The 25,025-nt window shown below is 40.3% G+C and overlaps 1 pseudogene; it reads left to right on the plus strand.

Annotated features, from left to right (window-relative positions):
- Positions 1-91: 91 nt before the first annotated feature.
- On the plus strand, positions 92-18,497 carry LOC122905306 (annotated as a pseudogene).
- The last annotated feature ends 6,528 nt before the right edge of the window (positions 18,498-25,025 follow it).

Raw genomic sequence — 25,025 nt, forward strand, 5'->3', positions numbered from 1 at the left:
ATTTTGAAATGAGAGACGCTGTCACTAAGAGGCAACATGGCAGACTCCACAGACTGGTAAAGAAGGGAATGAATCAGCCAGTGGTGTGACCATGGTGACGACAGAGGTGTGCTCAGGCCGAGGTGTTGAGTTTAAGGGAGCAGCTCACAGGCAGGCAGGTAAGCTCACAGTGGAGGGAGGCTGAGTGCTCTGGAGGCCAAACAGACCTGGCTTTGGGCTTTCTCCTTGCTCTTTCTAGTGAAGTTCCTCAGCATCTGACACCCTTCATTTTCTTCTTCATGGACCGGGGCTGATCTTACCTACCTGTCTGCTTCCTGGGAAATATTATTTCACTCCCCAGTGGGCACATGGGAGGCATGTAGAAACTACCGTAATTATTAGCTGGAGTGGAGAAGGCCACGACCATTGCCAAACTGTATGCAGGTTCGAAAAGAAATTATCTCTTGATTTAAATAAGGCCTTACTTCCTGGCTTCTACAGAAAAAACTTCAATATCCCGATGTTCTAAATGTATAGAGATTCAAACAACACAAATAACAGTTGTAGAGATAAAATATTTAGCTCACAGGAAAAATATTTCCAGGAGAATTGTTTAAAATGAAATGAATTTAATTACTTAATGGATTGTTTAAATGAAAATGAATTTAAAAATGAATGCCTTGGCTAATCATTAATACAGGCCTTAACTGGTGATTATTAAGAGAATGGTTCCCAAAGTGTTTTCCGAAAACTCAAGTCCTGCTAATCCCAAATGAGAAAGATTCTGTGATTCAAACATGTAGACAAATTCTAGGTTAAACAGATTTCTTCTCTACAGAGCATTTCATACCGTTTAAGATAATAAGTGTATTGGATGTCTCTATGAAGGGATAGAGTATATAGCATTTCCCCAATGTATTTGACCATGGAATTCCCTCTTCTCCCTGATCCCTGCCCCATGTGTGTGTGTGTGTGTGTGTGTGTGTGTGTGTGTTTATTTCATGCCCAAGTCCAGCAAAACTGATTTTGGAAAACTATGCTTTATCTTTTTATACACCCATATAACACTCATATATGTCTGTTACCTCCTACTGACATTCCTGCTGGTGTTCTGATGGTCAAAATATAATATCATGCCAGGCATAACGGTGTTCTTCACATCTCCTGAAACTTAAAGGAGTCCTAGAGATTTTCCTTTGAACTGCTTACAGTGAGTTCATAAGCGCATCTTAAAATGTTTTTAAAGGAAATTTCTCGAAGCATCAGATTAACATTTTGAAATGGGGTGGGGGGGGAATAAATAATAGGAAAAGAGGAAGAGTGAGAGTTGAAATCCATTACAAATGTGTACTCTGAAAATGGTCTTTCATCTCGATTTGAAAGAATTCTGTTCTGTGCATTAGTAAAGGTTTCCTCTCCATCTGATTCAAGCTCATTGTACCAATTACTTTCAGGTACTGCTTGTACAATGCTGACAACCAGAGCATGCATGTTGCATAAATAGGGATACACTGCCTGAAAACAAATGTATCCTTTTGAAGATGAATGAAGGAAACAACCATGGCCAAGAAATAGAATATTCTACTGGTGGCCATGAGTTGCAAAGCACTCAAACACACAATCAAGGACCCCTGTGACTTCTTCAAATATTGGTCTTTCGGGCAAAAAAGAAACACACTTTTGGCTAAAACTATTGTTTCCATAGTCATCCACACGCCTGAACTTAAATATTCACACAAACCCCAAATGCACATGAAGATTTCTAGAGCATATGAACAGTTTCACGGCAAGACCCACTCAGTGCTGGCTAGGATGCTGGATTGCTCTGCTGTCCTGTTCTCTGAGTCATGGAGCCCAGTGGATCCATCTGCACTAGGGCCTTCTAACTACACAGATGGTGGTCCTGTTTCTGTGTGTGTGGTGATAACCACTCAGTTGTTAATGAGGAATAAAAATAGATTCGATAAATTCAGTAAAGACTGTAATTAAGCAATTGAAAGTCTTTAAAACTAACCAGTAACTGGTTCTACTTTTCAATTTGTTTCCTCAAACTAAATTTGATTTGTCAGGCTGACTCAACTGCAGGTACCTAGATAACTGAGGGGAGGCCGTAAAACCATTCCAGAGCCTAAAGCTCAGACTCCACACTCCTGGAGGCAAGCTAAATGAGGAACTAGAGACTGCCCTTTTGTTTCTCAACAACTTTCAATTTGTCTTCCAATCAGGAATGCTAACTTAGAAATACCTTGTTCTGCTCTTTCTTTATATTATTGAGAATCTGTTATTTTTAAATGATTTAAGACATTAATTACAAGAAGTTCTCCATTTTTTTTTAAAGCAGGTACATGGTTGTTCATATTTAACTTAATTGCTTAAGAATATTTGGTTGAAGAAAAAATAGAAGTTTAATGTTCATACTTCTTTGTTCAGCAGAACCATACCCCTCTTCTGGTTGTTCCCAGGGACTTTATCCTCACAGGTAAAATAACTTGAACCTGACCTACAGCCTCAGGTCTGCCCCAGACCCTTTGGTGTAGTATCCCCACTTTGCAGGTAAGAAACTCACCGGGGGTGGCCCAGCTCATGTGGAACAAGGCTAGGATTTGAACTTGGGCACCCTGTCCTTGGAGCCCGTGCTCTTAACCATATGCTCTGGGCCTCTGTACCGCCTCCCATTTGAACAGACCCATTCCCGGGTCTCGTTGATCCAAGCAGGATGGAAAACAAGAAGCATACACGAGAGTGCCCCCCTCACACGAAATGCCACACTGTCTATTGAATTCTAGAATGGGGGCTCCCAAAGTGTGGTCAACTATAGCAGCATCCGTAACTGTGCTTTCTCCCTCCATGACTCTTTGAAGATGCATAAATGCCACTGTATTTGTAAGGTGTTAGTCTCATTAAAGCATGGTCATATTTCTTATATAAAATCAACATGGCTAATGACAAGCAAATTTTGACAAACCAACTTCTTTTTTTTTTGATGCTAAGGGGGAAGGCAGTACAAACAAAGACTGTTTGCCTGGAATAGCACTCTTAATGATGAAGACAGGAAAGTGTTTGGACAATAGTACAATCAGGTGAATGAAGAACTACTTTAAAGTGATACCTGCAAGGGATTGTGGGTAGCTCCGACTCACATGCTATGATATAAAACAGACATTAATTCTGCGTCCAGAGTAAATTCTGCATTGCTTCCTCCACTTCTGCAGGACCTCTGGATCCTGATCAAGTTTTTCTTCTCAGGGCCCCCTCCTTCCCGCAACTGAGAAAAGGCCCTCCAGTAAACTAATGAATCCCTCTGATGGACCCTTGCAGTCTCCACCGCTGGTTTAAACCACGTTGGTTTCATGGAGATGTCAAAGTGCAGCCTGGGCCCCACCCACACTCCTGTGTGCATCAGCTTCCCTCTCCTCTGACAATCACGGCTGACACGCACCCAGTGTCCCACAAGGTCTCCTAATACTCTGCACACCTTTTACAGTAATTCACATTTCATGTCTTTGACGGCAAAATTGGGATTTCTATATTATCTCCACTGCTTCAGCTTAAGAGTTTGCAAACCCTTCTCTGTAAGACCCATATTGTAAGTGCAGAGCTTCAAAAGCGTTTGTGGACAATGCTGAATAAAGTCTCCTGCCACGAAATTAACTGTTTTAAAGCCCACCTCATATTCAATACTCTTCTCATTCCTAGGGAAGGAAGCAATATCTCATCTAGGTAAGTATGACTTGTGGGGGGAGTGTTTCTTAGAAATTGTGGCAGATGTTGCTATTTCCTTCCAAATATTAATTTCTCCTTGAGCAATGTACACAGCTCTGGGCTCTAATTTTCAGTTCCTCTTGAAGCTCTGAGATGCAAGTGGAAGTTGCTCTTCAGGATTTCCAGGAAACCTTTAAGAAATTGGGAAAGGGGGGTACCTGGATGGCTCAGTGGGTTAAGCCTCTGCCTTCGGCTCAGGTCATGATCTCAGGGTCCTGGGATTGAGGTGTGCATCGGGCTCTCTGCTCAGCAGGGAGCCTGCTTCCTCCTCTCTCTGCCTGCCTCTCTGCCTACTTGTGATCCCTTTTTCTCTGTCAAATAAATAAATAAAATCTTAAAAAAATAAAAAAAGATTAAAAAAAAAGATGCTACACCTTATCTTATTGATAGAGAAAGCCTGAGTTTCCAATGTTCATACACAAACCAGCTCTAGAATTCCTATGCCTTTTATGTGAAAAAGAAATACTTTTTTATTTTGTTTCAGGCATTATTTTTTATTTGTTTGTTTTGGTTTAATGCTATTTGTAGACAAATGCAATTCTAACCAGTAGATAAGTTAATTTAATGAGAGTATCCAAATAAATTTTAAGTGGCATAGTAGAGGCAAGACACAGGAATTCAGGAATGCCTTATGATCTTTATAAATGAACAAGAAAAGCTTCTAGTCTTTATTAGGGTGGGTTGTTAACCACTGGCAAAACAGGAAATGCCACTCAAAACTATCATGAGTAATTAATTGGAAGAGATGAGAAGCAGCTTTGTAATATATCAATGTTGCTAGGCTGCACTACATTTCTTAGAATTCCCTTTTCTGCATGTTTCTAGATGGGTGGGCCATAAGGGACAGTCTTGTCGGCAACACTGAGGGCCACTTTGTAACTTACGCGTCTGAATCATTCACGTGAGGTAGCTGTCAGGCCTGCACGCACCCGCCTTCCTCTGGATCCTTCTTCAGTATCTCTGAATCCTGGGCCACTTGTGTGTATTTAACTCCATGAAGAAAGGCCCTGTTTTCTGCAGATACCTACACCATCAAGGTCAGATGCAACAGGAAAGGACACAGGTTTTGGTCTTTCCTTGTGGATTCTAGATCATATTCATGGATTCCAACTTTTTCTTGCTTTCCCATACTTTATCCCTATCTTCCCTCCTTGGGAATGACTGCCTAATGACCGGACTTGAAGCTCTAACATAAGATGCAAAGATAAAAATCCTGCAGAGGGACGCCTGGGTGGCTCAGTTGGTTGAGCAGCTGCCTTCGGCTCAGGTCATGATCCCAGCATCCTGGGATCGAGTCCCACATCGGGCTCCTTGCTCAGCAGGGAGCCTGCTTCTCCCTCTGACTCTGCTGCCACTCTGCCTGTGCTCGCTCTCGCTCCTCTCTCTCTGACAAATAAATAAATAAATAAATAAATATTAAAAATCCTGCAGAGACCACTTAACCAGCTGCCACTACTGCAGAAGCTCTAATACATAGACCTTGAGGTGCATGGGTGGCTTAGTTGGGTAAGCATCCAAACCTTGATTTTGGCTCAGGTCATGATCTCAGGGTTGTGAGATCAAGCCCCGAATCAGGCTCTACACTGGGCATGGAGCCTACTTAAGATTCTCTCTCTCCCTTTCCTCTGTACCTCCCTATTCTCTCTCTCTTTCAATAAGTAAGTAAGTAAATAAATAAATAAATAAATGCAGAATGGGTCAATTTGTACTGAAAAGTCAAAAATAGAATATAAGCAGACAGAAGTAGAAAAGGAGTCTTGTATGTCATTCTTGATTTGTTAATTAATTCAACAATTATTTATTGGGTGATACATAAATGTCAGACACTGTGCAATGTTCTAAATTAAAATGATGGCTTCTTGTCAACCTGGTATCAGTTCTAGGTACTGGTGATGTAGCAATGAACAAAGCAAATATCCCTGTCATCATAGAGCTTGCATTCTGGTTAGTTGAGGCAACCAATAGACATATAAATAAAGCAAATATGTTTATATTAGATCATAATGAGTGAAATAGAGAAGAGACACATAGAGACAGTAACTCCCTTCATTAATTACAAGGGTTTAGAGAAAATGTAGGCCAAGTGCCTGGCCCAGAATAGTCCTTCTGTAAACTGGGGTTTTGGGGGGTTTTTTTTGTTTGTTTTTATTTTGTTTTTTAGATTTTATTTATTTATTTGACAGACGGAGATCAGAAGTAGGCAGAGAAGCAGGCAAAGAGAGAGGAGGAAGCAGGCTCCCTGCTGAGCAGAGAGCCAGATTCCAGGACTCTGGGACCATGACCTGAGCCAAAGGTAGGGGCTTTAACCCACTGAGCCACCCAGGCACCTCTATAAACTGGGGTTTTTATTGTTTTTGTTAGGACTGTGCCAGAGGGATTAAAAAAGGGAGAGAGAAGATGTGACAAAAACCCATGAAGAGGAATCAGAACTCAGTAACTGATTATGCTTGTTACTTAAGAGAGGGTGCATTAATGGGATATGAATTCTAACCTCCAGAATGCAAAGAACTTAAAGAAAATAAATAAATGGTTCTCCATATTAGTAAGAGAGTAAAAGAAAATCTACATTAATTAGGAGAATCAAACAAGATAAAGCAGTCTGGAATGTGGCAGAGAAATGTGGAAATGAATGTGAGGAAGAACATGAACCGTCCATAAGACAAAGCCCAGGGTACACTGCTGAGCTTGAATCTCTGAAGCACACCAATAGGAAATTTAAACAGGTGAAAATGGACAGCCCGAGTCACGTTTGTTTGGAGGACCCAACTCTAGGCCTGTATAACTCCATGATCTTCTGATTCTGGGATGATGCTTCTGCAGGTACAGGAACTGGACTATGAAGATCAGGATAACCTGGGTCGTGGTGGGACTCAGCTGAATCATGGGTCACTGTGGCTAATGGCCATGTACGCTTCCCTGCAGCCACTGCTCACTCCTTAAATGCCATCTCCATCTGCCCTTAATGATTAAATACACAAGGTAGAAGAAAATGAAAAGATCTCATTACTTTCTTTAAGACACTTTTGTTTCTCCAATGAAGAACACTGAGTAGCAGGTACCATGTTGTTGAGAGTGTTAAAGGAGAAGCTTGGCAAGTAATAAAGCCACGTGAGATACGATGGGCTTCGTTTCAGCACACATCGTATAAATAGTAGCACTTTTAATGATTGTACCCAGTAGTACATTACTAATCATCTTCCCTGTGGGTGAAAGGTGACTCACACTGCAGAATTTGGGAGAGACTAAGGAGAGGATGGGAGAGCAGGGACAGGGAGACAGGACTTGAAGGTGTGTGTGTGGAGGGTATTGTGTTAAATGGCCACCATGGTCTCACCTGACCACAGTGTAGCTGGTTGAGATATCCTCAATTATACCCACATTTGGGCATCTGGGTGGCTCAGTTGCTTAAGCGACTGCCTTCAGCTCAGATCATAATCCTGGAGTGCCAGGATCAAGTCCCACATCAGGCTCCTCACTCAGTGGGGAGTCTCCTTCTCCCTCTGACCTTCCCTGCTCTCATTCTTGCTCTCTCATTTTCTCTCTCTCAAATAAACAAATAAAATCTTAAAAGAATATATATACCCACATTTTTACTGAATTACATGGAAAACAATTCTTCAGTTTTCTAATGGAGTAAATAGTGATGTTTTGGCAACATTTCTTTGAAGACGACCTATGAAAAGGTTTTGGCAACATTTCTTTGAAGATGACAATCTTTTGGTTTGGAGCACCGGAGAAGCACATTATAAACACAAATATTCAAAATAGTAGACATTGAGATAGAGACAGAAGCTATTTTTGTTGACCCTGGTATGTGCCTGAAATGTTAAAAGTCCTGATGTCCTATTTGTGAAGAGAAATTATTAAAGACTAAGCATATCTGAAATCTGGAAATGATTTGGGATTAAGGTTTTCAACAGCAGATCATAGATGAAACTTATAATGAAATGAATGCATAGAAAGGTCAGGCCCCTTTCCTAAATTAAAGGCAGAGAATAAACACAATGTTCTCTAGGATAGCCTTGCTTGACCCATGACCCAGGATCTCTTCCCTCAAAGCATTTGTAATGCTCCTTGAGAAAATAAACATGGTTGCCCTCAGTGCAGAGTCTGCTTAAGATTCTCCCTCTCCCTCTGACCCCCCTACTCTCCCACACTTTCTCTCTCTAAAATAAATAAATAAATAAATAAATAAATAAATAAATAAAATTTTTAAAACAACAACAAGAATCCAAAGTGGTAGGTACTATTATTATTTGCGTTCTATAAATGCACAGATTTGGGCACCATGAGACCACTCAACTGGCTCAAGGTTACAAAGCTTGTAAAGGGATGAGCCAAAGTCTATTTTCTGAAGCTAAGTGTACATAAGCATATTGTGTAGTTATGAAGAAATGCGTTATCCCAGAAAAATAGTATCTGTAGAACTATATGTGAAAATGCTCACTGATGAAAGAAGAACTTAAGATGCTCTTTTCTTATGAATTCTTTTTGAACTAAGAAGGCATTTGAACTACAACAGTTACAGGGAGGGTTTGGAAACTCCCACAGCAGAAAATATTGGAATACTAAAAGAGGTGAGAATTTTTATTATTGATTAGACATAAAATGGAGTTGTTTATGGATATATTTAGACTGAAATGTCTACACAAAAGAACTAAAACTTCATGTATAATACCTCACTTTAACTTCTAAATTTTAGTAACCACCACAGACAGGCTACCTCATATCATTTAGCAACTTCTGTACTAAATTTTAAGATCAGATGAGAAAACATATGCAACTCTTCATTAAGACTCTGTGTGCATGACCATCATGAGGATAGCCCTGACAACAGTCCTAGTGTAACAAAGAACAATATTACAATTTCGTTTTATTAATGAGAACCTTGAATGTTGGGACTGACTTGCTGAAGTCACAGAGAGAGTGGAAGGCAAAATCCGTACTTTTGGGGCACCTGTGTGGCTCAGTGTGCCTTCGGCTCAGGTCATGATCCCGGGGTCCTGGGATGGAGCCCCACATCGGGCTCTCTGCTCAGCAGGGAGCCTGCTTCCTCCTGTCTCTCTGTCTGCCTCTCTGCCTACTTGTGATCTCTGTTTGTCAAATAAATAAATAAAATCTTAAAAAAAAAAAAACACCCCGTATTTTCTTGAAACCAGCAATTCTGAGTCCCAAGTCCAGTGCTATTTTCACTATGCTTTGTTATTTAATGATTTTGGATAATTTTTTAATAAGTTTCTATTTTTATTTTAGAGAGAGAGAGAGAGAGCATGAGTGTATGGGGGATGGGCTGAAGGAGAGGGAGAAAATCCTCAAGCAGACTCCCTACTGAGCATGAAGCTTGACATGAGCTCTATCTCAGGACCCTGAGATCACGACCTGAGCTGAAATCAAGAGTCAGTCACTTAACTGACTCAGCCACCCGGGTGCCCCGTGGTTTGAGATATTTTAAAGACAACTGCAATATATTTGTCCAATATGAGTCAAGTGTCCTGGTTTGTCCAGGATCAAAGGAGTTCTCTGGACTTAGGACTTTCAGTGCTTAAATCTGGAAAGCCCCCCGGAAAACTGGCACTAGTGGGTTTCCATCTGTAAATCTAATTGTTTGTAGGATTTAAAAGAAAGCAAAACAACAGTTGTTGGTTTTAATGGCCATGTGTTTACATGGGGGGGAAAAACACATGAAAAGATTAGCATGCCATTGGGTGGGTTGTCACCAAGACTGAATTAAAAAATAAATGAAAATATTTATTACTCACATTAAAAGCTGAAGAAAATAAACATGGCAAAGTGTGAACGCTCCTCTTTCAACTCAGTACAAACATGTAGTATAAAGTGCAGGAGCCCAGAAAAGCTTCGAGTGGAGGGAAGTTAGTGATCAGTGACGTTCGAAATATTGTTTATGGGCAGATGGGATGTTTTTCTCTGAGTAATTTATGAGAATCTGATAAAGGTTGGAGCAAAGATCCTGTTTTTCACAATTAAACTGAACTTGCCAATGGTAGAGTTGAGTTGACTCTTGAAGTAGAGTAGAGTTGACTCTTGAACAACTTGGGAGCAAAGGGCACCAACCTCTGTGCACTTGCCCTGGAAATATCCATAACTTTTGACTCCCCTCAAACTTAACTACTAACAGTGTACTGTTGACCAGAAGCCTTGCTAATAACATAAACAGGCAGTTAATATATATTTTGTATGTCACATGTATTATACACTGTATTCTTACCATAAAGTAAGCTGGAGAAAAGAAAATGTTAATAAGAAAGCCATAAGGAAAATCCATATATAGAACTACCATAAAAAAAAAAAATCTGGGACGCCTGGGTGGCTCAGTTGGTTAAGCGGCTGCCTTCAGCTCAGGTCATGATCCCAGCGTCCTGGGATCGAGTCCCACATCAGGCTCCTTGCTTGGCGGGAAGCCTGCTTCTCCCTCTGCCTCTGCCTGCCACTCTGTCTGCCTATGCTTGCTCTTGCTTCTCTCTCTATGACAAATAAATAAAATAAAACCTTTAAAAAAAAAAATCTGTGTGTAAGTGTACCCATGCAGTTCAAATTCATGCTGTTTTAAGGAACAACTGTATAAGGGTATGGAAGGGGAGAATTCAACTAACAACTTCTTCAAAATATTTAAAATAGCTAACATTTTCTGAAAACCTACTATGTTCCAGGCACTGGCGTTCCACAGTTAATCCTCACCACAACTCTGAGAAGGGGACACTGCTATTACCATTACAGATACGGAGAATCGAAGCATATTCAATATGCCCAAGTCTATGGCAAAGCTATGATACAAATCCAACCAAAATGGCTCCGGAGTCCATGTTTCTAACGTCTACGCTGCATCTAGTTAAGGCATGACAGGCAGTGGTACTTCTGTTTACTAATAGCTCTCACTTTGAAATCATTTCCAAATGCATGGGAGATAAAGTATCTGGGAAGAGCCATAAGGAGGAAGAGCTGTTGGAGAATTAGGGATGTAGCTGGGTAGAATTACCGACAGACACATTATGAACAGGAGTCTTGGAGGCCTCGTTCTCCCCTTCTCCTCCTGTTCTCATCCAGCAGACGTCCCTTCTGTGGCCATCTCTGAGCATCCTTGGCTCTTATGTTGTTTGAATACCTAAGGAAGACCAGCAGAAAAGGAAATCCACGGAGGAATTTCATCACAAGTTCTGTCCTTACCCCAGTTTCCCTGAGGAAATCTGTGGTTCATTCTGTACCTTATTTCTTTTTCTTTTTCTTTGTTTTTTTTTTTTTTTTTTTTTTTAATTAACGTATAATGTATTATCAGCTCCAGGGGTACAGATCTGTGAATCTGTAAATTTGTGAATTTTCACACTTCATAGCACATACCTTCCCCAATGCCCATAACCCCACTGCCCTCTCCCTCCCCCCTTCCCCTGGCAACCCCGTTTGTTTTGTGTCTTACTTCTTTTTTATTTTTATTTATTTTTTTTAAAAGATTTTATTTATTTATTTGACACAGAGAGAGAGATCACAAGTAGGCAGAGCAGCACACAGAGAGAGAGCGAAGGGGAAGCAGGCTCCTTGCTGAGCAGAGAGCCCGATGCAGGGCTTGACCCCAGGACCCTGAAATCATGACCTGAGCCGAAGGCAGAGGCTTAACCCACTGAGCCACCCAGGTGCCCCCTTATTTCTTTTTTAAATAGAATTTTGTTGAGGCAGATTTTCCATAATTGGAATCTGGGAGGGGATTATAGTTAATTTTTTTACTGCAAAAGCAATATTCCTGGAGAAAGTTTCTTGTAGAAATGTTTCACATTCAAGGCGGCTGTGAGAGGATGTTCTCTGCCTCTGTAATTATATCGGCAGCCACAGATGTCAGAACAATTTTTGTATATAGAATAATATTTAAATGTGAAACCATAGTAAACAGAATATTTTCACTTTGGGTCTCTTCTGTTCAGAGTACTTTACACAAGCTTTTCTACAGGCTAGGTTATTCCAGACTTTTCCCCATGACAATGAAGCATCCCTTTTATTCTGAAGGAAAGACAAGTCCTGATATATAAGCATGAGGAATAAAGTTGCTACATGTCCCAAGTCCCTTTCTGCATGTTTCAAAAGGCTCATGTAGGATTGGCTCTTTGTGAGTAGAGAAGAAAAAGCAGAGGCTTTGGAGTTAGACTTCAATTCAGATCCTGGATGTTCCTCTTCTTAGCTCTGTCATGGGTCAAGTCTGTCATCCTTTTTCCATATCAGGAAAACAGAGGTGCTAAAACCAACCTCTCTAACTCATAGAAAGGTGAGAATTAAACTACATCATGGAACCAAAACCTTAATAGACAATAGACAAATAAACATATATTTATTACATAGACTCCTATGGAGTTTCCTAAAAGCCTTAGGCTTCCTTATGGGCAAAATTAAGCAAAAATTGATTATTAGTAGTAGGGACAAGTTTGTCAGAATTTCCCCTGCGTCTGGACTTCAAATCTGTCAGCTTACACAAGCATCGATTTCCATGTGTTGTTCCATCCTTTGCTAGATGCTGCTTTGCTGAAAGAAAACATTGTGCTATAGATTTCATTCAAATAGGCTTTGGTGCTTATGTACTCATGTGATTGCAAGTCTAGCCAGAACCCTTGAATTTTAATCACTTCTTATGAGCTGGTCAGGAAACATTCTCACATGTGTGCCACACGAGCTGGCAGAATTAACATCCTAGTAATTAAGAATTAAGGCTGACACATTTAAACATTTATTACAGTTTAAATATGAGCTCATAGGTTAAAATGAATAGATGCGGGCACTTGGAAATTTATGTTCTTCAACATTTTTCACAAGTGTATCTGAACAAGACAATAGGGATCTAAGAACAATAGGGAAGGAAAATCCCTTTATTTCCTAGTGCACTTTTTTTTTTTTTAAGATTTTATTATTTATTTGACAGAAAGAGAGAGAGAGATCACAAGTAGGCAGAGAGGCAGGCAGAGAGAGAGAGAGGTGGAAGCAGGCTCCCCACTGAGCAGAGAGCCCAATGCGGGGCTCGATCCCAGGACCCTGAGATCATGACTGAGCCAAAGGCAGAGGCTTAACCCACTGAGCCACCCAGGCAACCTCCTAGTGTACTTCAAAATTAGTATTGTTATCCTGAAGTATTCAGATGGATATGCTGGACCTCATATGCACTTGTTTTCCCATTTATGTGAAGCACCTGGAAAAACTCCCAAAGTACCAACACAATATATCATTCAGATCTCCTCCTTCTAAGAGAGGTAGAGAATTCTGAAGGCAATTACAAGAAACTGAATAATGGTTGCCCTTTAGAACCCATCTCTCCAATGTTCCCATTTCTTCACTTTTATTCTTGTCCTTTTACATCTTCATTAGAGGCATTTATTATAATTGGACATTTCTAATTGAAATAAAGTTCTCAGACATTATTGCTGCAAGCACAAGAAAGAAAATGTTAATTTTCAAATTGATTAACAGTATTTTTAAATTACAGAATGATTTTCCAAATTTCCTAACCATGAAAACTCAGATAAAGTCATCAAAATTGGGGAAAATTATAAATACAGTATGTGTTTTAAATCTTACATGTGCTTATACTCACAATGATAGATTGTTTATTGATACCCTGATAAATGCAAATTGATAAAGAAAAGGTAGTTTGATGTTTTATTAACTAGATATTATGATATGGTAGTGAATGTTTACCCAGTCTATAGACAGGGTAAGAATTTACTGAACAAGGTTATGATGCCAGTGATTGAATCGAGCAGGGACTGGACTCAGAATTACATTTCTAGCTTTCACATCTTATAGATCCCTTTACACTCAACTCTTGCTAGTCTGGTCTATTTTCAGTTGCTGGAACTTCTGATATTCTCCCTGATTTTTTTTTCTTCATATTCTGTTCACTCTGCTTAGAGCATTCTTTCCTATTCACTGAAACAGCCCTATTCCCTGGCTAGTACTTGCATGCATCTATCATTCACTCATCCATTTATACATTTGAGGTCAAGTGCAATCCAGCACTAGTTCAGGTGCAGGGAGGGGTGGGAGAAGGATTTCATCATAAGCAAGACACTCATGGCTTCTCTGCTGGAGGGATTTGGAGATCTGGCAGAAGGAGGTTTCTCTATCCCATTCCCTTCCTGTGTTTCTTCTCAGCTTTGTCACAGACGGGGACTGTTAGCCTAATAATTTTGACATTAAAAAGAAAGACAGTCAATTGTCACAGACACAGGTTTATTTACTTTATAGGTTAACTTACCCAAGAGATTTCTAATGACCAACACCTCCAAGAGTCCACCATAATCTTCCTATCAATGAGCCAGGAACAAGACCATTCCTGCTTTGATCTTCAGGGCAGCACTAGCTCTGTGGAGCAGGATCTGAGGAATCTTAGTGGCCAAAGGAGTGAAAAGCCCGAATGGTAAGAGAATAGAGGCAAATCCCGATATTCATTTGTTCTCTAAGTTAGAAGTCTCTCCTAAGAGTTACCAGGGCATTCTGCTTTCACTATTATCTATTACAATCATTTATGCTTTTGCTCATTTTCCCCACTAACCTCTAAGATCCCTCTTAAGCTTTGCGTCCTCAGAGTCTATCCCAGAGCTCAGCGCATAGCAGACACTCAGTAAATGTCTGTTTAATGAATGAATGAGCCAGAACAACCAGCAGCTATGGTAGTGAAAGCAGCCCGTGGGGAACTACTCACCCAGGTCATCATGTACCTAGTGTTGACCTGAGTTCTCTGCTGTACAGTTCTGTGCTGTGACTCTGGAAATACACGATCATGTTACTGTCTGACAAATGGTAATGTGGTGTGTGTGTCTAACTTCAGGTCCTAAAAGTATTCCAATTCCACTTCTAGTGCTTGGTCATTCATTTAAGGTTGAGAGAAAAGAGACAGGAAAACATGTTTGTCTGAAAGGCCCTGTAGTCCACAGTGCAGTCTGTTCACTGCTGGCACAGAGAAAATCAAATGGAACTTAGACACAGCATACTTGGGTTTAAGATCCTCTCACTTCATGGGTAGAAAACCACAAGAATATGTATTCACTGCTCTGAGTCTCAGTGTCATTTGTGATCCCAGGGTAAAAATACTAGCTCTCTGATTTGCCTTCTAGAGGTCTACACCGCTGGGGTGCCTGGGTGGCTCAGTTGGTTAAGCGATTGCCTCCAGCTCAGGTCATGATCCTGGAGTCCTAGGATCAAGTCCCACATCAGGCTCCCTGCTCAACAGGGAGTCTGCTTCTCCCTCTGATCCTACCGCCTTTCATGCTCTCTCTCTCTCAAATAAATAAATAAAATCTTAAAAAAAACAGAGGTTTACCCACTTTATGGTTCTCTACAATCAGGTTTTGGTTTTACTGATATTCTGCATTGGTTTTTCTGTTTTCTATTTCATTGATTTCTAGTCCTATCTTTTTCCCCCCTTTTAAAGATTTTGTTTATTTATTTGAAAGAGAGAGAGCATGAGCAGGGATGGGGAAGAGAGAGAAGCACACTCCTATGGGACTCGATCCCAGGACCCTGCAATCATGATCTGAGTTGAAGTCAAGACACTTAACCGACTGAGCCACCCAGGCATCCCCTACTCTTATCTTTATTTTTTTATTTTATTATTTTTTTCTCTCTTTATTTTTTTTTTACCTTTTTTTTTTTTCTCTTATCTTTATAGTCTCCTTCCTTATTTGTGATTTGGGTTTGATTTGCTCTTCTTTTTCTATTTTCTTAATGTAGAAATAAATTATTGACTTTAGACAATTCTTCTTCTCAGTAACAAAAAGAAGATGGTACCTGTGAAGTCAACAAAGATATTGTTGAAGTGTATTTGTCAGCACGCACATAAAACCATTAGTAGATAATTGATTGAATGTTTTAAAACATTTTTCTAACAAGTTTGCTGGGATATTATTTTGGCTAGGTTAAAAACAACTAGCCCAAAGTTGTCCATCAATAATAACTCCTTATTTTAAAATGGGAGTCTAGGTACTAAAGAAACTACCAGGGACTAGGAAAAATACTGAGCTCAAGAGATATGCAGATTATGGCTCAAGGATCTGTTTAGTGGATCTGCCATCTCTTTTGTGGCTGTGGTTTCACTGGAGCAGAGGAACACCCATTCCTTTAAGAACGGTCTATACCTTCCCCATGACAGCCGCAGAGCTGAGTGGTTGTGACAAAGACTTAGACTTACTGCTCCACAATGTCTAAAATAATCACTCTCTGTCCCTTTACAGAAAAAGTTTACTGGCTATAGCATTACTGCCCCAGCTGCTTTATCTGTGAAACAGGAATGATAGCCCCCACTTCCCAGAGCTGTTGCCAAGACACTTACTTTGGGATATTTGTGTGAACACCTTTGGTAAGTTGCTTAGCATATAGCCATTGTGCAAGTAATTCTTGTTCAGTTGGAATCTAAAATTCTCACCTACACCCAATGGTTGATTTAAAACCATTTTCTTTTTAACCTTGTATTTATAAGGTGAAACACTTGTGTGTCAAAAAGTAGTATTTCGCATTTTCCTTTTTAACCTTATATTTATAAGGTGAAACACTTGTGTGTCACAAAGTAATATTCTGCATTTTCCTTTTTAAAAACACTGCTATTTACTTGTCATCATGACTCTGCCAAATGATATAATCTTTACCCATCTTTGTGATAAAAAATTAAAATAACCAAAGATTTGTAATAATGTGGTTGACGCAGTGCTGAACTCCACAGACTTTATGCAAATAGAAATGAGAGAGAATATTTCCGAGTTTTTAAATGGTAAAAATCTAATTCTCTTTATACAGCAGCAAACAAAAAGCCTATAATAGAAGTCTAGATCATTGGTTGTTTTTTCTTGAATGATATTGTTAAAGATACATTATTATTATTATTATTATTATTTGCTTCAGTGTTTTCTTAGAAATACATTGCATGGAAACTAAAATGATAATTTGGAAAGACACAGGGGTATTCTTCATAAGGGACTGTTCGGCAGCAGCATGCTGTGTGTACTGTAATTCTTACCTAGTCACGCTGATTACAGCAGGTACGTAATAAGGAGAGGCAAGTCACCAGCAGCTATTTCCTCCTTGCAGAACTGCTTTTATTAAATTGCTCTCTACTGAGATCACCAGCCTATACTGAGGTAAAATATAAGAACATTAGTAAGCACATCCTGTCTGATCTTAGGACAATAATCATATTCATCCTGATAAATTGCTGTTCTGTGTTATACACCCTGTGGTTGAGGAATTGATCAGGCTTCCCCTTGCCGGTGAACTTGGTGGAATGCTGGGGGCCAAATCTGTCACTCAGCTGTAGCAACTAGTGGATTTTTATGATGTACATTTTACCATCATTCCTAGTTATGTTTTATGTCCTTTGTTTCTTCCCTTTCCTCTGCTTTTATTTATGCTATCTAAGTATTTTATGTAATTTTGCAAGCCATATTCAATCTTTTCTGGAATAAGATTGGATATAAATAGATAGGCAATAGGGAAGTGGAGAGGTAATTTCCAGTAAAATGCTAATATGTCTTTTGGTTCTCTCCTTGAAATGCCTTATAAATAACACAACAAAATAACTCCCAGCTTACCACTTGATAAATCTTATAATTTAAAGAGAAATATGTAGACAATGCGGGAGTCATAGGCTGGGACCAGGCTCACTGTGCAGAGGTGACGCCCGGGTTCCCACCCAGGATTGTGCAGTGGTGGCCACATCGGCAGTCAGAGCACCCCCACAGTCCCCAAGCCAGAGGGAAAGGTGAAGAACGAAATTGCTGCCATTTTCTTTCTCACCAGGCGTGTTCGAAAATGGTAACTTTGAGGGGCAAAAAAAAAAAAAAAAGGAAGTTGAGAGATTTGCCGAGAAATTGACTCTTATACTTCCAGAAAAACAGAAAAATCAGTGGTACCCAGAAAAACCATCAAAAGGACAGGCTTACAGAGGCATTCGTGTTGATGTTCCAGAGCAGATCCTGAGGTCCTGGAAGCCTGTGTGAACAGGGGCACCTGGTCCATGGACCTGGGTTTGCCAAAGGAGCTCACTCGGTACCGGGTGCCTTGGGAGGTGTGCTGCCAGCTGGGGACGGAGAGAAAAACAATGCGTTCCCTGGTGCCAGCTTTGAAAATGATGATGAGAGGGGCGCCTGGGTGGCTCAGTTGGTTAAGCGTACGCCTTTGGCTCATGTCATGATCCCACAGTCCAGGGCTCAAGTCCCGCATCGGGCTCCTTGTTCAGCGGGGAGCCTGCTTCTCCCTCTCCCTCTGCTGCTCCCACTCTCTGTCTCTGTATCTCTCTCTCTGTCAGATAAATAAATAAAATCCTAAAAAGAAAAAAAGAAAGAAAAGAAAATGAGGATGAGAATAAGGAGGACATCTCTATAAAAGCTACCAGGGCCCTTGACAGCGTTGCTTCTGGTTTTTATTCAGGATTCTCTTCTTCAGAGGAAGAAACAAGTAAGGAAGTAGAAGGGAAACCCAACTGGGGGATGGCAGCCCCAAGCCCAGTGTACCAGATTTCCAAAGTGACAATCCCACCTCCTCCAAGGTGTACCAGATTTCCAAAGTGACAATCCCACCTCCTCCAAGGTTGCCCAGAAAGAAGCCAGGAATGTGTCCGGGGAATAGCCATCAGCATCACTACCCTTCTCCTAGTCTATCTGGTTATCCAAACCAGGGAAGGAAGAATAAACCCTATCACCCAAATCCAGTTACCTCCTCTCAGAATGCACTGTGACGGGAATCACTGGGTTGACCCTCACATCTTAGCACTCTGCTAGTTCCTTTGCTTCTCCGTGGCGTCAGTGTTGAGAGAAGGTAGAGAACAAGCCTGACCACATATTAAAAGCTAAATGTTCATATTTCATAGTGGTAAAGTTAGATGGACCAAACCATCGCACTTATTTTTATAGAGAATTTATTGACAATCATCATTCTTAAATATATATATAGGCACTTTAAATATATTGATATAGTTTGGGAAACTTGAAGTGCTTGAGTTTTTAACGTTGGCCTTGAGTATTTATAGATTGTGCATCAACTCTGTGGGTTATGAGAATGCTGTAGCAGCAGGCGATCTATTCTAGTATAATTGAGCGTTTCCTTTATGGAAGGTGTGTAAGTTATTTATACACAAGGAAATCTCTTTTATGTCATTGTTTAGAAGAATTGAGTGAATTATGCTGCAAATAAAAAGTAGTGTGAGGCAAAATAAATAAATAAAAAGTAAATGAAGAAATATAGAAATAAAGAAATATAGAAATATAAATATAGAAATATTTGGTTCTATTTAGTCATTTGGCTCCCTATACCATACAAAAAGATTAAAATAATTTTGGCTGCAACCAACCCACTGTCTTTTCTAAGGTAAGCCTGTGATTTAAATGTCAAATTTTCCTTTAAATATCGAAAAGAAGGAATGCTTATGTTTTGTATTCAAACTACCCAGGCACACTAATTTAATTTGCTTGATAAGGATTATTGGAATTGGTTGCATTTTAAAAAGCTATGCAAGTGGAACTATAAAGAAATATTTTTAATTCATGACAATCATATATCATTAATTAAACCAAGTAGGTATTTGTTGAGCAATGTCTATGTGTCAAATACTGTTTGCAGGACTGTGGATATAGTACTGAACAAGACAAAACTCTTCCCTTGTGATGCTTTTCAAGAACAGCTAGATCATAGTAGAGGGTTCTAGGAGTTGAGAAACATGGATCAAATTTGTAACTTTGTTACAAATAAGTAATTATCTTATTTTTTTAAAAAATTTTATTTATTTATTTGACACAGAGAGAGAGATCATAAGTAGGCAGAGAGGCAGGCAGAGAGAGAGGGGGAAGCAGGCTCCCCGCTGAGCAGAGAGCCCGATGTGGGGCTTGATCCAAGGACCCTGGGATCATGACCTGAGCCGAAGGCAGAGGCCTCAACCCACTGAGCCACCTAGATGCCCCTTATTGCTGAAAGTGTATATCTTTTAAGAGATTTGTTACCCACCTAGAAATCCCAAAATCCTCATCTGAATTTGAAGCTCCAGGGGCAGGTAGATCAAAAAGAAGATGAATTTGCCTCACTGTGGGCATGGATCCCTGAGATGCTATTGGCCTGGAGGTGGCACTATTATTAAGTTTTTCTTTACTTGGGGGGCTCCCACTTCTGTGGAGGGTGACAAGAGAGTCAGAGAATGGAAAATTATCGCTGGTCAAACAGGTATGTTCTGGAATGGGCCAAGACTGAGGAAACACCTGTAAAGCAGAGTGAAAACAGAACTTGGAGCTAAAATCTATTCAGGAGTTAGAGATTGCCATAGGTTACCATAGAGCTGTGGCATCAGAAATTGCCTAGTTATTAAAAACAAAAACAAACAAGCCAACAAAAAAAACCTCGTATTTAGTTATACTCCATCTACTGTTTCTCTCTTTCTTTCTTTCTTTTTTTAAGATTTTATTTATTTGACAGACAGAGATCACAAGTAGGCAGAGAGGCAGGCAGAGAGAGAGAGAAGAGGAAGCAGGTTCCCTGCAGAACAGAGAGCCCGATGCGGGGCTCCATCCCAGGACCCTGGGATCATGACCTGAGCCGAAGGCAGAGGCTTTAACCCACTGAGCCACCCAGGCGCCCCTCCATGTACTGTTTTATATCTTCTTCCCTTTATTCAACCTGCTGTCAGCAGTTTTCTCTCCCTTATCCTTCTAAACTCAGTGAGTCTTCATCTTCTCTCGAAACTTCCCCTGTGGCCCAGTTTGAACGAAATGATCTTTATTGCTTCTCATACTACCCTGGACCTACCTCCATTATTTCTTTCCTCATATTACATATGAAATTCTCCTTTGAAGTGTCTGCCACACTCATTAGACTAAGAGGTTCTTTGATAGTGTGGACCGTGCCTTACTTCGTTCTCCTCTGTGTCAGCTACTTTAGGTGCTGAGAAGAGATGTTTTGAGTTAAACTGAACTGAATCAGGCAAGCGATAAAAAATCAGGGAGCATAAGGCAATCTATGTACCATAGATCACATTGTCAAACACCCGCCAGGTGTACAGAGAGTATCAATAAACAACAGCACGTTCCACGTAAGGAAAATAGCTACTCTAACCGAGATGGTTGTTACCAATGGGACTGCAGCCCCATATTGCCAGATCTGAGGTTTTGGAGAAGTCAAAAGGGTCAATATTTTAAGCAAATATTTCTGTCTTAGACCTTAGTGGCAACACATTCGGTTTTAAAGATTCTCTTCAGGCCAAGAAAACCTGGCTGTCTCCAGTAGGGGTTCTCTGGTTGTGTCTCTGCTGTGGTATTTTGGTAAGGGATTTTTTTCTCTACAAACTACAAACAACAACTCTAGGTATCTGAGACAGAACCACAACATAGCAAACAGAAGAAAAGAAAAAGAAAGAAACATAGTGGAAGGATATAGGACTAGGGATAGTCAAAGAATTGGAGGCATAGCTGAACAACCAGGTTTGAAGCAGGACAAAGCCTGGGTAGTGACGGTGAATCTTGGAGACCAGAAGCCATGGACAGAGGAGTAGTGGGACTCCGCCAGACTGCCATCTGGATCAAGCCGCGATGACTTCCATTACCATTGTGGTTGCCAGATGTAGCAAATAACAAGACTGGACACACAGTGAAATTTGAACTTCAGATAAACAACCAATAATTTTTTAGGATAAGTGCGTCCCACGCAAACTTTTATTTTAGCAATTCTAATGACTAGGAATGAGAGTCCGAGTTCCTTAATTTGGGTCACATGTCTCTCCTTAGTCCCCTGAATGAACCATCTAGGAACACCCCAAGTCATGGAAGAGAGAGAGACTTCTAAAAGAAAATTGGGGTCTTCAACCATAGGAAAAGGTAAGGAATGTTAGGATGTCGAATGGACCATTCTCTCTATCTCTTAGTCATCAGTTAATGTGTGTTCGTTATTGTTTTTTTACATACACACTTAATAGGGTGATACTAAAAATATATATATTTTTAATGTTTATAAGTCTGGTTCTCTTCTGTGCTGTGTGTTACTATTCAGTGGTTGGACCGTGGGCAGGAGGTCTGCAGTGCCAGGGGAGGGTCCGACAAAGTGCTGGGGAGGCACTAGGAGCCCTTGTTAGTAGCTGTTTATTGCTCAGTATACAAGTATTAGATGGCCCAAGGATAAACCTTAAGAAAGTGATTGTCTTTGTTTAGGAAATACATTAATGGGATGTTTTGACAGAGTTTGGTCACTGCTATGAAATAATGGAGACAAGAAAGCTAAAATAGTCTGTGAGAGGTTAACAAGAAGTTGAATCCGTGCCAAGGAAGAAACAGGCGAGTGGATGAAGAAGCAGCAACGTGAGGAGACACAGAGCCGCTGGCTGGGCTCCACAGAGAAGGACGTCCATGGAGGGATGCCCGGCGGCATGGCCGCTAAAGGACTTTCAAATGATAATGTTTAATATTAAAATTTAAATTGGTTGTTATACTAAAGTGGCCTAGAAATGCCTTTATGAGAGTAGTGTGGGAAAAAATAATAGAAAAGGAGATATGTTCTGCCTGTGGGTCAGTGCAGACAGGAGAGAAGAGAACAGTCATGGAAAGTGGGGTGTGACTGAGAGAACCCATAGATGCGGAAATGCAGAACGTGGGCACCGCAGGCCGTGTGAGCTCTTAGGAATCCCTCTGAATTTCATGCATATGGTGGGAGGGGGACTCTAGCATTTGTAAAAATTTAATTAAATATCAGAGTACAGAGTGCTCCAGCTGACATTTGAGTCATTTATATGGGTCAGGTGAATAATTTATATTATGCAGTAGTAGTTTTTATATTAATCACGAATTCTTTCTTTCGAAGGATCATTAACGTCTCGGCTATCAGGAGTGGCAGACTCTGTGTCTCGGTCCTGTTCCTGGTTCCCAGTGTCTCCTCCTGTGTCATTCTTTTCATCCCAAACCTTGTGTGGCTTAAATCTCCAGTCTCCCTCTTTCTTGTAAGTCGCAGAGTCTCTTTGTTGCCCTCTGTCTGTGTTTACCTGGAGTCCAGCAATTATGGTACAAGGGCTAAGTCAATGGAAAGCTCATCTATGCTCCCACCATTGCTGCGACAGTTCCCGCTCTATTTTCTATCTTTAACTTTCTCTTTTCTGGCTGCACACTCCACATGGTGCGGATGGTATTGTGACTAGGAAGCAGTTCCACCCATTTTAAAGCATATGACTGAGATCTTGGGGGCTCTTGGGTCACACCATCTGGATTAAAAAGCTTTTCTTTTTTTTTTAAGATTTTATTGATTTAGTTGATAGAGAGGGAGACACAGTGAGAGAGGGAACACAAGCAGGGGGAGTGGGAGAGGGAGAAGCAGGCTTCCCACTGAGCAGGGAGCCCAATGTGGGATTCATCCCAGGACCCTGGGATCGTGACCTGAGCCGAAAGCAGATGCTTAATGACTGAGCCACCCAGGTGTCCTTGGATTAAAAATCTTGACTCCACTTCTTGTTATCAAGCTATGAGACCTCTCTGTGCCTTAATGGCCCCTTCTGTAACAAATTTAATGGGTTCATTATTTTAATAGGGTTCTTACTCTAACTGGGTCTCAGAATCATAGAAGTGGATGAATATGGTTGTTCATTTATGACCAACTTTCATTATTGCTCCATTCAAGGTGATTTTTTTAACCATCTCTCTGGGGTGATTCTTATGAAACCATCCCCAGAAGTACAAAACTAGGACACTGATAATAGCTGATTCTATCTCCTACCCCTTTCTTTCTCTCTTGTCTAGGGCAACCATTAGCCCAGATGTGGTGCTTCATCCCACACATTTCCATTATATCTCTTCACCAAAGAGTTTTAGTTATTTTTAAATTTATAAAATGAAAATGTCAGACTGTACATAAACTTCTGCAACTTGTTTTTTCACCTAAAATTATATTTCTGAGATTCACCCATATCTTTGTGTCTAGGTGTCATTTGTTTGCTTTGACTGTGCAGAGTACTTTATCATAAGAGCATACCAAAATAACACAATTTATTTTCCATTTCTTCTTTCAATTTCATTATTTCCAAGTTTTTGCTACTATGCCACAGGGCAGCGATAAACATCTTTGTACAGGTTTCCGGGTGGCGGTATACAGGACGTTCTCTTAGGCACATGCCTTGAAGAATTGCCGCATGGTAGCCTGTGCCGTATGCTCCACTATACAAGATAAAACCAAACTGACTTCCAAAATATGGAGGCATTTGCAGTTGATTTTTGGTACGGTATAAGGAAGTATTCAGTTTTTCGTCTGTTTCCTTATGTACAGCCTTTGTCTAAATCCATTTGTTTAAGAGCCTTTCCCCCACGTGATCGGGTGCGCTACCTCTTCCATATATCAAAGCTCCACATGTGTGTGGGTGTTTCTTGCAATCTGTATTTCATTGATCGATTTTTCTGTCCCTCTACAAAGATATAATTGCTATAGCTTTAAAGCAAACCTGGATATTTGGTAATGTCTGAGATATCTTGCACCCTTTGGCCTTCCATATTAATTTTAAAATCTGTTCTTCCTCTCATGAACATGTATATCTCTTTCTCTATCTCTTTAATGTCTTTCAGTGGTGTCTATAGATTTCCCAAGATATCTCTCACATATTGTCTGGTTAAATTTTGTATCTTTGATTTTTTTGCTGTTGCTATTTTTTTAAAAGATTTTATTTACTTATTTGACAGAGACACAGCGAGAGAGGGAACACAAGCAGGGGAGCCGCAGAGGGAGAGGGAGAAGCAGGCTTCCAGCTGAGTAGGGAGCCCGATGCAGGGCTTGATCCCAGGACCCTGGGATCATGACCTGAGCCTAAGGCAGACACCTAACAACTGAGCCATGCAGGGTGTTACTGCTATTTTATTATTATTAATAATATTGCTATTGTTATTGCTATTTTAAAAAGAAGCTTCTTTCTCATTAAATTTTCTAAGCTGGTCCTCGTGTAGAAGAATGAGTATCCTCCTTGGTAACTTCCTTCATTATTTCAAATAAATTGTCTGTAGATTCTTTTTGGCTTTCTATGTTCATGATAATGTTGCCTTCCAATAATATTTTTTATTCTCAATTCTTATTGTCTTAGTTTCTATTTCTTCTCTTAATTTGATAGTAGAAGTGGTGATCACGTGCATCTTCATCTATTTTCTATTTTTCCCAAGTTTAGTGTGGTGTTCACTGCACCATCTGTTGCTGTTCTTCCGCTACCCTTTATTATTGTAATTTACTGAGGGTTTCATTAACTTTTTTTCTGGGTCTATGAAACAGGTCGGATGGCTTTTCTCTTTTAATGTGTTAACATGGTAAATTAC

The sequence above is a fragment of the Neovison vison genome, chromosome 4 (assembly GCF_020171115.1).
Source record: "Neovison vison isolate M4711 chromosome 4, ASM_NN_V1, whole genome shotgun sequence".
Classification (NCBI taxonomy): domain Eukaryota; kingdom Metazoa; phylum Chordata; class Mammalia; order Carnivora; family Mustelidae; genus Neogale; species Neogale vison.